Raw genomic sequence first — 14,888 nt, 5'->3', positions numbered from 1 at the left:
CTGGGGAGTCTAGGGGGCGAGCGTGTGCCACTGGCGGCGCGCTCCCGCCCCCGCTCGTCAGCGGAGAAGCCGATACCGCGGGCAGGCGCCTCAGATTGCCACCTCGGATTGCCGTCTGACACCCGCGATCGCTCCCCGCTGAGAGAGAAGGACGGTCGGATGTTGTAAACACAGCTGACCGTTCTTCTCCCTGGAATGATCACAGAGCTCCTGTGATCCTTCTATATAGGATCACATGTCTCTATGATCATTTCACAAGCCACGCCCCCCCCCCCCCCCACAGTTAGAATCACTCCCCTGGGCTCACATTTAACCCCTTGATCACCAACAAGGTTAACCCCTTCCCTGTCAAAGTCATTATTACAGTAACAGTGCATATTTTTAGCTGTAGTAATGTCACTGGTCCCCCCAAAAGTGTCAAAAATGTCAGTCAGGGGTCCGATCTGTCCGCCACAATGTCGCAGTCCCGCTAAAAAAAAAAAAATATCGCAGATCACCACCATTACTAGTAAAAAAAAAAAAACACCACAACAACAAAAATGACATAAATCTTACCCTTAGTTAGTAAACGCAATAAATTTTGCGCAAACCAATCAAAATACGCTTATTTCATTTTTTTTACTAAAAATATGTAGCAGAAAAATTGGCCTAAAATGTAAAAAAAATTTACATTTTTTAAATTTTTTTTGGAATGTTATATAGCAGAATGTGAAAAAAATATTTTTTTCAAAATTGTCGCTCTTTTTGTTTTATTAGTGTAAAAAATAAAAATCGTACAGGTGGTCAAATACCACCAAAAGAAAGCTTTGTTTGTGGGGAAAAAAAGGACGTCAATTTAGTTTGGGTACAGCGTCGCACGACCGCGCAATTGTCCGTTGAAGTAACGCAGTGCCGAATTGCAAAATAGGGCCTGGTCATTAAGGGGGTAAAATCTTCCGGGGCGGAAGTGGTTAAGAACATACAATTACAATATAACTACTGTTACAATTCTATATATTATTTTTTTTTACTAAATTTTTTCCCCACGAAACTGGGAGTTGCCCTTTAATGATCGCTGCAAGTAAAAGGATTGGAAATGACATTGATTGATTGATTCTGCGTGTAGTCGGTGTGACATACCTGAAGATGAGCGATGGGCCCACGGTGCATCTGGGTGAGGGCGGAGTCATCTAGGCTGCCGAGGCGTTCAATTGGCTCCTTGCCCCAGGGGAAGTCGTACTGTATGAGGGTCATTTTCCTTCCGTCTTCGTCAGGGTGGTCACCGCTGCTGAATCTGAACGGCAACTGAGCAAACTGGACACAGAGGGGGGGGGGAGGGGTGAGAAAATAGCACCGTACAGTCAGGTCCAGGCATGCTTTCTCAGCATTTGGTCATATGTAAAAATACATTTTATAATATATATATATATATATATATATATATATATATATATATATATACATACATACACTGCTCAAAAAATATTAAAGCAACACTTTGAAAACACCTCAGATCTCAATGGGGAAAAATATCATGATGGATATCTATACTGGTATGGACTGGGTAATATGTTAGGATCTATACTGGTATAGACTGGGTAATGTGTTAGGATCTATACTGGTATAGACTGGGTAATGTGTTAGGATCTATACTGGTATAGACTGGGTAATGTGTTAGGATCTATACTGGTATAGACTGGGTAATGTGTTAGGATCTATACTGGTATGGACTGGGTAATGTATGAGGATCTATACTGGTATGGACTGGGTAATGTGTTAGGATCTATACTGGTATGGACTGGGTAAAGTGTTAGGATCTCAACTGGTATGGACTGGGTAATGTGTTAGGATCTATACTGGTATGGACTGGGTTATTGCGTTAGGATCTATACTGGAATGGACTGGCTAATGCGTTAGGATCTATACTGGTATGGACTGGCTAATGTTTTAGGATCTATACTGGTATGGACTGGGTAATGTGTTAGGATCTATACTGGTATGGACAGGGTAATGTGTTAGGATCTATACTGGTGTGGACTGGGTAATATGTTAGGATCTATACTGGTATGGACTGGGTAATGTGTTAGGATCTATACTGGTATGGACTGGGTAATGTGTTAGGATCTATACTGGTATGGACTGGGTAATGTGTTAGGATCTATACTGGTATGGACTGGGTAATGTGTTAGGATCTATACTGGTATGGACTGGGTAATGTGTTAGGATCTATACTGGTATGGACTGGGTAATGTGTTAGGATCTATACTGGTATGGACTGGGTAATGTGTTAGGATCTATAGTGGTAACTACTGGGTAATGTGTTAGGATCTGTAACGGATCTTAGTACCCCAGCTGAGCACATCCGCCGGACCTGTGTCTCCTGTCTTCCAAACGCACCCACAGCCTGCGGAGAAGCCATATCCAGCCCTTAACCCCTCAATCACGAGACAATCCACACAGGTGTTGAGGGTTAACCATGCAGAGCTTAAACTGTTTATTACATTCCAAGACACAGTTTTACACACAGTTAGGGAAACTCCCTTTAGCCTGGCCACAGAGGGGGAAGGGGACAAGGAGCAAGCCATTGGGAACTGAACATTTTTACATTGAAACAGTCTCTTAATACACACCCCCTGCGGAGAAATGTCTCCAGCTCAGACCATTGTCCACACAATTAGACACAGAAACAGGAGGGGGGGGGGATGGGTTGTAACATTACATTACATTAACTCAATGCCATGAGTCAGTTGTTCAGAGGATGAATAAAGGGAAAATAAAATGCAATGTCCCAAACTCATAAGAAAATGACACAAAGGGGTTTACAATCCAGGGACAGGGTGATCCGTCACCCATAGTGATGGTTAGTACCGTCACATCTCTTCCCCCCAAAGGTAGACTAATCCAGGTACTAGACCTCCAACTGGTCTGTGCCTGAGTTAGTCAGGTAACAAGTCCCAAAGAGTCAATGTCTGTTTGCCTGGATAATTTGTCGGCGTTGCCGTTTTGCTTCCCAGGGCAGTAGTGGACGGTAAAGTCAAAAGGCTGCAGTGCCAAACTCCAGTAGCTTCTGGCCCATAGTCTGTCAGTAGGAGGCTTGCGCACAGTCCCCTCCAAAACACACAGTGACAGTGGGTTCTGTCACATGTCTCCCCTTTTAAAAACAGACTAACGAGGTTCCTGACCCTCAACTGGTCTGGACCTGCGTTAGTCACAAACTTCCACCCCAGGCAACCAGGAAAAGTAAAAGTATGACTCTGGCGCTGGGGAGCAAAATTGCACATAGTGTCTCCCATGAATAAAAACAGCCGCTGCAGAGTGGGAACAGCTGTCTGCACTCCTCTGATCCGGGGCTGGGTTGCAGATATTGGGGGGAGCTGAATAATCCTCTGCCCTGATGCCAGCACTTCCGCTGGTAGGGAATGGAGGCTGGTAGGGCTATGCATTTGGGGAGAAAACGGTACTTGCTTTTCTCCTGGTGTAGTTACCAGCCGCTGAGAAGATATCTTGCAGGGACTGTCTCCCGGATTCTTCATCTCTGGTTCTGATGCTGGGCAGAGACCATCAGTGCTCTGTCCTGTAGCCAGCGCTTTTGCCGGGGGGATAAACACTGGGGTAGTGTCCAAGTGCTGGGGAAACGGCTCACTGAGGTCACCCCTCGGACTCGCTGGATCTACCTGTGAGGGTGGGCAGAGGGCAGCGGCACTCTGCCCCGTAGCCAGCGCTTCTGCTGGGGGGATGAACATTGGGGTAGTGTCCAATTTTTGGGGAGGGAGAATTGCTTCCTCTACTCCCGGTGGGGATATCTGCTGTTGGGAAAACAGCTCACGCGGATCCTCTCTCAGACTCTCCGGATCCAACTCTTTTTCTGATGCTGGGCAGATGCCAGGGGCACTCTGCCCTGTAGCCAGCGCTTTTGCCGGGGGGATAAACACTGGGGTAGTGTCCAAGTGCTGGGGAAACGGCTCACTGAGGTCACCCCTCGGACTCGCTGGATCTACCTGTGAGGGTGGGCAGAGGCCAGCGGCACTCTGCCCCGTAGCCAGCGCTTCTGCTGGGGGGGATGAACATTGGGGTAGTGTCCAATTTTTGGGGAGGGAGAATTGCTTCCTCTACTCCCGGTGGGGATATCTGCTGTTGGGAAAACAGCTCACGCGGATCCTCTCTCAGACTCTCCGGATCCAACTCTTTTTCTGATGCTGGGCAGATGCCAGGGGCACTCTGCCCTGTAGCCAGCGCTTTTGCCGGGGGGATAAACACTGGGGTAGTGTCCAAGTGCTGGGGAAACGGCTCACTGAGGTCAACCCCTCGGACTCGCTGGATCTACCTGTGAGGGTGGGCAGAGGCCAGCGGCACTCTGCCCCGTAGCCAGCGCTTCTGCTGGGGGGATAACCACTGGGGTAGTGTCCAAGTGCTGGGGAAACGGCTCACTGAGGTCACCCCTCGGACTCGCTAGATCTACCTCTGAGGGTGGGCAGAGGCCAGCGGCACTCTGCCCCGTAGCCAGCGCTTCTGCTGGGGGGATAACCACTGGGGTAGTGTCCAAGTGCTGGGGAAACGGCTCACTGAGATCATCCCTCGGACTCCCTGGATCTAACTCTGAGGGTGGACAGAGGCCAGCGGCACTCTGCCCCGTAGCCAGCGCTTCTGCTGGAGGGATGAACATTGGGGTAGTGTCCAATTGTTGGGGAGGGAGAATTGCTTCCTCTACTCCCGGTGGGGATACCTGCTGTTGGGAAAACAGCTCACGCAGATCCTCTCTCAGACTCTCCGGATCCAACTCTTTTTCTGATGCTGGGCAGATGCCAGGGGCACCCTGCCCTGTAGCCAGTGCTTCTGCTGGGGCACCAGATGAGATACTCTGGACTTGCTGCTGATCACCATTTCCCAGCCTTCCAGCGCCTGTCTCAACTCCCCCTTCTGAGACCTTCATGCTATTAGCTTGTCTCGCTGCCTGGGGGACCTCCAGTGCGTTCCGGCATTCTAGCGCTTGCAGTGCCCTCTGTATCATCGCTGCTTCTTCCATTGCAGTTAGTACGGGAAAAGGCAGGGTCACCCCTGGCCCCATTTGCTTCTCATCTTCGTGACTGTCTGCTATTTCTCTCGGACAGTCCCAGGCAACGGGAGCCATGCCAGGCTGCTGATCACCGTCAAACAGCCGCTTGTAGGCAATCTCGAGCTCCCATTCCTGCTCAACCAGGAACTCCAATTCCTCCAGGTCACACGCCCCGTCGGGGAGGTCCAGCTCCTCATCTCGGAAATCCAGAATGTGTTCCAGCCGCCACTCCTCATCGCTCCCAAAGTCTGGGTCTCCGTACATTTTTTGATGGAGCAGCCCCACGCCGCCATAGCCAACGCCTTCTGTCGGGCTGCCATCTGCTGTACCTGGCCACATTTGAGCCGCGAACCACCGGAGGGCTCTGTATCTGGCGTCCAGCCTCATTTCCTCCTGGACCAATCTTCTGAGCTCCGTCTTCCCCTCATCTCGCGGTCGTTCCCTCAGGAACACCTCTCGCGCACGGTACTGCTTCCGGTACATCTCTGTGGAGGAGGGAAGGATCTTCCCCTGATGGTGCTGCTCGTGGCTTAGCGCCTCATGCCAGAGTTGCCGGCGGATCACATCCTCCCAGCCGAGCCTGGTGTGCTCTGTCACTGGTCCCCGATGGCGCTTCCGCATGCCTTGCAGCCTCCTCCCGAACTCCGCTCTCATGCTGGCTGGTCCCCGTATCACTCCTCGGCAGCTGCCCAGATCTTGAATCCTGGTGGTGGTTTGGATGTCCTGGACTGCAGGAGACATCCCACCGCTGCCAACCAATGTAACGGATCTTAGTACCCCAGCTGAGCACATCCGCCGGACCTGTGTCTCCTGTCTTCCAAACGCACCCACAGCCTGCGGAGAAGCCATATCCAGCCCTTAACCCCTCAATCACGAGACAATCCACACAGGTGTTGAGGGTTAACCATGCAGAGCTTAAACTGTTTATTACATTCCAAGACACAGTTTTACACACAGTTAGGGAAACTCCCTTTAGCCTGGCCACAGCGGGGGAAGGGGACAAGGAGCAAGCCAATGGGAACTGAACATTTTTACATTGAAACAGTCTCTTAATACACACCCCCTGCGGAGAAATGTCTCCAGCTCAGACCATTGTCCACACAATTAGACACAGAAACAGGAGGGGGGGGGGGATGGGTTGTAACATTACATTACATTAACTCAATGCCATTAGTCAGTTGTTCAGAGGATGAATAAAGGGAAAATAAAATGCAATGTCCCAAACTCATAAGAAAATGACACAAAGGGGTTTACAATCCAGGGACAGGGTGATCCGTCACCCATAGTGATGGTTAGTACCGTCACATCTCTTCCCCCCAAAGGTAGACTAATCCAGGTACTAGACCTCCAACTGGTCTGTGCCTGAGTTAGTCAGGTAACAAGTCCCAAAGAGTCAATTTCTGTTTGCCTGGATAATTTGTCGGCGTTGCCGTTTTGCTTCCCAGGGCAGTAGTGGATGGTAAAGTCAAAAGGCTGCAGTGCCAAACTCCAGTAGCTTCTGGCCCATAGTCTGTCAGTAGGAGGCTTGCGCACAGTCCCCTCCAAAACACACAGTGACAGTGGGTTCTGTCACAGGATCTATAGTGGTATGAACTGGGTAATGTGTTAGGATCTCAACTGGTATGGACTGGGTAATGTGTTAGGATCTATACTGGTATGGACTGGGTAATGTGTTAGGATCTATACTGGTATGGACTGGGTAATGTGTTAGGATCTGTACTGGTATGGACTGGGTAATATGTTAGCATCTATACTGGTATGGATTGGGTAATGTGTTAGGATCTATACTGGTATGGACTGGGTAATGTGTTAGGATCTATACTGGTATGGACTGGGTAATGTGTTAGGATCTATACTGGTATGTACTGGGTAATGTGTTAGGATCTATACTGGTATGGACTGGGTAATGTGTTAGGATCTGTACTGGTATGGACTGGGTAATATGTTAGCATCTATACTGGTATGGATTGGGTAATGTGTTCGGATCTATACTGGTATGGACTGGGTAATGTGTTAGGATCTATACTGGTATGTACTGGGTAATGTGTTAGGAAGGAAAGGATGCCACATCGTCTGATGGAAATGAAAATTATCACCCTACAGAGGGCCGAATTCAAAGACACCCCGAAAATCAAAGTGAAAAAACAATGCAGCAGGGGAGTCCATTTTGCTGAAATTTCATTGCAGGACCTCAGAATGGTCCTCAGTAGTTTGTATGGCCCCCACGTGCTTGTATGCATGCCTGACAACATCAGGGGATTCTCCTAATGAGACGGCGGATGGTGTCCTGGGGTATTTTCTCCCAGATCTGGACCAGGGCATCACTGAGCTCCTGAAAAGACTGAGGTGCAACCTGGCAGCGTCGGATGGATCAAAACATAATGTCCCAGAGGTGTTCTATTGGATTAAGATCAGGCGAGCGTGGGGGCCATTCAATGGCATCAATTCCTTCATCCTTCAGGAACTGGCTATATACTCTCGCCACATGTCCTGCATTGGCATTGTCTTGCACCTGGAGGAACCCAGGACCCACTGCACCAGCATAGGGTCTGACAATGGGTCCAAGAATGGGTCCATCCCGATACCTAATGGCAGTCAGGGTGCCATTGTCTAGCCCAGTGGTTCTTAACCTTGTTGGAGGTACTGAACCCCACCAGTTTCATATGCGCATTCACCGAACCCTTCTTAATTGAAAAAATAAAATATGATTTTTTCAAATTCAAAACATAGGTATATATTTAGGTATATATTTATACATAGGTGCACAAAATGAACAAAACCATTAAAAAATAAAACCATAAAAAAAAAAAAAAAGGCTCCATAGCTCAGGGGTTAGAGCACTGGTCTTGTAAACCAGGGGTCGCGAGTTCAAATCTCGCTGGGGCCTCCCTGCAAGTGTTGGCGACTGTATCTCAAAAAACAAAACCATTAAGAACAAAGAACAAAACCATTAAAACATGGGGTGTCAGGAGGGCACACACTGGGGTTGGGGGGGTTGGGAGGGCATACTATGGGGTGTCAGGAGAGAACACACTGAGGGGGGAGGTGTTGGGAGGGCATACTATGGGGTATCAGGAGGGCACACACTGGGGGGGCTGGGAGGACATACCATGGGGTGTCAGGAGGGAACACACTGGGGGGAGGTGTTGGGGAGGGCATTCCATGGGGTATCAGGAGGACATACACTGGGGGGGGGGGTTTGGGAGGGCATACCATGGGGTATCAGGAGGGCACACACTGGGGGGGTTGAGAGGACATAGCATGGGGTGTCAAGAGGGAACACACTTTGGGGAGGTGTTTGGAGGGCATACCATGGGGTGTTAGGAGGGCCACACATTGGGGGGAGGTGTTGGGAGAGCATTCCATGGGGTATCAGGAGGGCACACACCAGGGGGTATTCACAATGCTTTATTGAGCTAAATGAAAAGGACATGCATTTCCATCTGTCAGCTAACAGCACCTCTATGCTAAGCTGCAGTAACTCAGCAGACGTAGCATAGAGGTCCTTGTAAACGAATTCACCATGTACAGCTAGCTGAGCCTACCTCCAGGAACATTCACTCGGCTCCCTCTGCTCAGCTGCTCACACTTCCCTCTTCCAGGCAGGCGCGATCTCCGTGGTCAGGTACATCCCCATCCTGCCCACTCACGCAGCAAGCAGCCTGCAAGAGATAGGCTGGAAACCTGCTGGGGGAGGTACAGGGGGCGGAGTGTCAAGTGTCTATGTGTAATGGCTGTGAGTTGTCCCGACCGCAGCTCTGATTTCCCGGGGTGCGCTCGGCCTCACAATCAGTAATATTTTCTCGGGGGGAGCAATTGCCCCTTTGTCCCCCCCGCCGAACCCCGGAGACTGACTCACCGAACCCCTGGGGTTCGATCGAACCCAGGTTAAGAACCACTGGTCTAGCCTGTAGAGGTCTGTGTGTCCCTCCATGGATACGCCTCCCCCAGACCATCACTGACCCACCACCCAACCGGTCATGCTGAACGATGTTACAGGCAGCATAATGTTCTCCACATCTGTCAGGAAAGAAAGACGCCTCTAAGTGCAGTATTAAAAGGATTTATTATTTGGTGCAAGCGATTAAAAAAAAAAAAAAAACACTTACAAGATGGCAGAGATAACAGGCATGTATTAATTGTCCTCTTCTGGTTTGCTGTGTCCTCTGTCTGCTGGGTGAGGGAGGATGAGAGAGTTGTCCTGCAGCTGTCTGGATTCCCTGGTGACGTGGAGGAACGAGGAAGCGGAGAGGCAGATGGCGACCCAGGTTCCAGAACCAAGCTGGAACGCACACGGCTGATATGCCCAACGCCTTCTTCCGACGCCATAACGCAGGGCTTGACAAATTTTCCTGAAATCTAGGAGCCAGCTAAAAAAGTTAGGAGCCAGTTTTTTTTTTTTTAAACTAACAACCAAGCTTCATTTAATAAAACGGATACTAAATTTACACATAAATACGACTAGAACCCCACTCTCCTCTATAGCACCTTTGGATGAAAACAGACTGTCTGTCTCTTTCCATCCGATGCCATCTGATTCGATCCACGGGATGGATAGAAAATAGAACCACCATCCGTCTGCTTTTGGTGGACAGGATCAGATGGCGGCAGATTACTGCTCCATAGAGGAGAATCAAGGGTCCGATCAGGTCTGCCTGAAAAACTGACAGGCGGACCTGATCAGACAGCCCGTGTGAAAGGGGCCTTCGGCTGTGGCATGGCAATGAGGAAAAAAAAAAAAGGATATATATATATATATATATATTTTTTTTTTTTTTAATAATTGGAAAAAAAAGAATTTTTTTTTAATAATTAAAAAAAAAGAAAAAAAATATATATATTTTTTTTTTTTACATTTAAAAAATAAATTAAATAATAATAACCACACTCCCTGTCAAAGGTAACTAACTGGACAGGGAGATGGTAATGAATGAATTGAGAACAAAAAGGCAGTGGAAATAGTCATTACAACAGTCATTACTCCCGGCCTCCACAAGAGGGCGCCAGTTCCCCATTGGAAGCCTGTCACCTCATGTAGGCCAAAAAGCCGGGGCCTCAATTTTCGGACGGCCCGGAAGTCCGTGCACTCTGTGCGCGGAAGTCCGGGCAAAAATGACAGGACACCTTCTGCAGGGCACCCCCAGGCGCGAGGTCGCTAATTCTAGTCGCAAATGCGACCTGGCGCCCGGGGATTGTCGAGCCCTGCCATAACGTGTTTCAGAGCATGTGCGGCTCCTTCGTCAGACCTAAGCCCATGTTTGTTCAGCAGGCACAGAGTCAGAGCCTTGTGTTCAAACTCTCCGTTGAGAGCCAACTGACGACCTCCCGGCCCTTTCGACTTCCTCTGTCCAATCAACGCCTCACAAGACCATCAGGATAGGATAGTCTTGTGAGGAGTTGATTGGACAGAGGTAGCCAAAAGGGTCGGGAGGCCATCGATTGGCTTTCAGAGAGTTTGAACACAAGGCTCTGAGCCTGCTGAACAAACATGGGCTTAGGTCTGACGAAGGAGTCACACATGCTCTGAAACGCGTTACCGCCCAACGCTTTCCCCTGACGCCATACAGGCCACGAGCGTTGCAGCTTGGTTCTGGAACCCGGGCCACCATCTGCCTCTCCGCTTCCTCGTTCCTCCACGTCACCAGGGAATCCGGACCGCTGCAGGACGGCTCTCTCATCCTCCCTCACCCAGCAGACAGAGGACACAGCAAGCCAAAAGAGGACAATTAATACATGCCTGTTATCTCTGCCATCTTGTAAATGTTTTTAATCCCTTGCATCAAATAATAAATCCTTAGAATTCTGCACTTAGAGGCGTCTTTCTTTCCTTATATGATCCTATAGAGCTGCTTCTCACACAAGTGCTGCCCTCAGTGCAACCGCTCTACCGCAACAAAGGACCAGACAGCCTTCCTCACCAGAGCGCTGTAAGGCTCCTGCGTTTTTATTATAGGCTGGATTTGCAGCTGCAAAATCTCCACTCAGTAGTCATGTAGAGATGTGTTGCATACCAGATCCAACTCTCCAGGACTCATCACCGTGGGCCTGTCAGCTTCAACATACAGATATATACACACTCAATGAGATGTTCCTGGAGTGATAGGATGTATATGATAGTATGAAGGTGATGTGCTGAAGGGACAGGTGTGAACAGTGACAAGGATGGTAATCACTTGATAGGTTTTGTATAGGAGAGTTCAAGATGGTATTTAGGAATGCAGATAGGTTAGTATCGAGTATGCTAACAGGTGGTGAGGACAGCAGATGACAAATACAGGATAGACTAACCCAGTGCAAGGATAGATAGTAGTAGACAGGAGAGCTAGCAATCTATGCAGCAGTGCAGATGATAGATGGTAGTAGGCTGAAGAGCTAGCAATCTATGTAACAGTGCAGATGATAGGATAGTATAGATGGGTAGTAACAGTCCTTAATGTACATAGGTAGATAGTGCAATAAGGTTATGGAGGGTTGCCCTGCGGGGTACTTATCACTTGTAATGTTAGTAGTTTAGAGAGGTCCAGTAGATAAGGGATGGTCCGGTAGCGAGATACAGGGATCAGTAGCGAGGTTCCGGTCTGCTCCAGGTAGAGGGAATAGCTGGAGGTTCCGATCGAGAGACAGGCTTGAAAGCATGTGGATAACAAGGCAGGTTGAACGAACAATGTGAGTGAGACCGCCGGCGGTTGAAATAGCCGCTCTGCGGCGCTCAGCAGTGACATCATCGTTCTTAAAGGTATATGCGTACCACCTGAAGAGAAAGGTGGGACGCATTACAGAGGAAAGTGGTGATTAAGGGTACCGGAGGTACCAGAATCTTACAGTACCCCCCCCTTAAGGCCGGCTCCGGAAGGCCTATAGGACAGGTTTCTCTGGGTGTTTCGAGTAAAAGTTCCGTATAAGTCTAGGCGCATGAATATCAGAGGTATCTAGCCAGGTGTTGTCTTGGGGTCCATAGTTCTTACATCTTATGAGATACTGGAGTCTTCCTCTATGGATGAGAGAATCCAAAATTTCCTTGATCTCATACTCTTCTCCGCCTTCAACTTGTATTGGAGGTGGAGGCAAGATGGTAGGCCTTATTCCTTGGTTAGGAACATGGGGCTTCAGCAGCGACACATGGAAGATGGGATGGATCTTGAGATCTGCTGGTAGGGTGAGCTGTATTGCAGCTTTTCCGATAAGTTTTTTAATTGGGAACGGTCCCGAAAATAAAGGTCCAAGCTTCTTGCTAGGGATTTTTAATCTTAAGTTCTTTGTCGATAGCCAAACAAGGTCCCCAATAGCATACTGAGGAGAAGGTCTTCTACGAAGGTCATAGTACTTTTTTTGTTGACTGTGAGCGTGTGATATAGTGGTATTGAGTAAGCCCAAAGAGTCTTTTATTTGGGTAAGGTAATCCGAGGCTACTGGGTTACTCGATGGCAGGATGCGTGGTGGAAGAAGAGTGGGATGAAACCCATAGTTCAAGTAGAACGGACTTTGCTTCGTGGTACTGTGGGTTGCGTTGTTGTAAGCAAATTCTGCTAGAGGAAGGAGATCCACCCAATCATCCTGCAAGTATGATGTGTAGCAACATAGATATTGCTCAATGCACTGGTTGACTCTTTCAGTCTGTCCGTTGGTCTGAGGATGGTAGGGAGAAGTGAGCTTTCGCTCAATGCGTAAAATTTGACAAAGTGCTTGCCAAAATTTAGAGATGAATTGTGAACCACGGTCGGACAAAAGAGTTTTTGGAATTCCATGCAACTTAAACACATGTTTCATCAGTAGTTCTGATGTTTGTTTAGATGAAGGTAGTCTACGGATAGCAATGAAATGTGCCATCTTTGTCAAGTGGTCCACTGACACTAGGATGGTATTAAATCCTTTAGAGGGTGGTAGTTCTACTATGAAATCTAAGGATACAACTTCCCATGGAACCTGGGGTATTGGTAGACTACAAAGTAGTCCAGATTGTTTTGTGGTGTCAGTTTTGGACCTTGCACAGATGTCACATGAAGAAACAAATTTTTGTACAGACGTCTTCATATCAGGCCACCAAAACTGCCTGGTGAGCAAATTAAAGGTTTTCGTTATACCCATATGTCCTGCCATGGGCACATCATGCGATAACTCCAAAATCTCGGTGCGCATAGTAGGGGGTATGTAGAGTTTGTCATTGTAATAGAGGAAGCCTTCTGCATCAGTACTTAGTTGTGGTGGAGGTGAATCCATTCTTATACTGTGCAAAATCTCTTCCTTCAAGGAACGGACAACACCAATAATGCGTTCATAGGGTATTATGGGAATGGAAGGGATTTCGGCGCAGTTATCTTCGGTTAATCGTGATAGCGCATCCGCTTTTTTATTTTTGTCTGCAGGCGTGTAGGTCACTAGGAAATTAAATCTTAAAAAGAATAATGACCATCGCACCTGCCGGTGGGAGAGAGTCTTGTTAGTCTGGAGGTATTGAAGGTTTTTATGATCTGTATATATGAGTATTGGTAACTGGGTACCTTCGAGCAGATGTTGCCAATTCTCCAGTGCCAGTTTTATGGCAAGCAACTCCTTTTCACCCACTGGGTAATTCACCTCTGGGCTGCTTATTGATTTTGAAAAGAAAGCAACTGGGTGGAGTGATGAAGTGTTTGTTGGTCGTTGAGAGAGAACTGCTCCTACTGCCATATTTGACGCATCTACCTCTAGAATATATTGGAGGGATGGGTCTGGATGGCGTAGTATGGGAGCAGAAGTAAAGCTTGATTTTAACAAGCAGAAAGCTTGATTTGCTTCTTCTGACCATTTGAATGTTTTTTTTATACTTGTCAGTTGTGTGAGAGGTCTAACAATAGCGGAAAAGTTCTTGATGAACTTCCTATAGAAGTTCGAGAATCCATGGAATCGCTGTAGGGCCTTACGAGTTGTTGGTATAGGCCAGTCTTGAATACAGGATATCTTACTCATATCCATCTTAATTCCAGTTTTGGATATGAAGTATCCTAGAAATAATATTTCTTCTTTATGAAATAGACATTTTTTTAATTTCACATATAGTCTGTGTGAGAGCAGTCTGGACAACACAAGTCTTACATGTTTTATGTGTTCAGGCATAGATCAAGAATAAATAAGTATATCGTCTAGGTATACTACAACACAGACATCAAGTAAGTCTCTAAAGATGTCGTTTATGAATCTTTGGAAAGCTGCGGGAGCATTACATAGCCCGAATGGCATCACAAGGTATTTGAATAGTCCGTATCTGGTTCTGAATGCTGTTTTCCACTCATCCCCGTCACGGATTCGGATTAGGTTGTATGCCCCTTTCAGGTCTAATTTGGTGAAATAAGTAGCCCCACGCACCTGTTCAATAAGTTCAGGGATGAGCGGCAAAGGATAGCGATCCTTTATCGTAATCGTGTTTAATTGCCTATAATCGATAATAGGCCTGAGACTGGAATCCTTATTGCGGACAAAGAAAAGTCCTGCAGCAGTGGAAGAAGTAGAGGGTCTAATGAACCCTTTTGTCAAATTCTCATCCAAGTATTCCTTGAGATGAGAAAGTTCATCCTGTGAAAGGGGATAAACATGACCGAAAGGCAATTTGCTGTTAGGGAGTAGATCGATAGTGCAATCGTAATCCCTATGGGGAGGCAACACTTGAGCATTTTTCTCAAGGAACACTTCGGACAGATCCTGATAGCATAGTGGTGCAATTTCATCAGACACCACAGACAGAATCTTCTCATAAGATGGGAGGTTACACGTATTCTCACAATAGTGAGAAGGGAAAACCAAAGTCCGTTTTTTCCAATCTATGATTGGTTGGTGTGTGTGTAACCAGGGAAGTCCCAAAATAATAGGAAAATGGGGTGAG

General features: G+C 47.6%; 1 pseudogene across 1 annotated transcript in view; it reads right to left on the bottom strand.

Annotated features, from left to right (window-relative positions):
• The window catches only part of LOC309552514 (DNA polymerase subunit gamma-2, mitochondrial-like), a 74,833-nt pseudogene that overhangs the window by 5,163 nt on the left and 54,782 nt on the right, over positions 1 to 14,888 (bottom strand). Inside the window, exon 5 of the transcript in view lies at positions 1,120 to 1,293. The product of the transcript in view is annotated as a DNA polymerase subunit gamma-2, mitochondrial-like (transcript). The remainder of the gene's footprint in view (positions 1 to 1,119; positions 1,294 to 14,888) is intronic.

This window comes from Pelophylax lessonae (assembly GCF_965119305.1).
Source record: "Pelophylax lessonae genome assembly, chromosome: 4".
Taxonomy (NCBI): Eukaryota; Metazoa; Chordata; class Amphibia; order Anura; family Ranidae; genus Pelophylax; species Pelophylax lessonae.
This window is presented reverse-complemented; position numbering and strand designations above follow the sequence as displayed.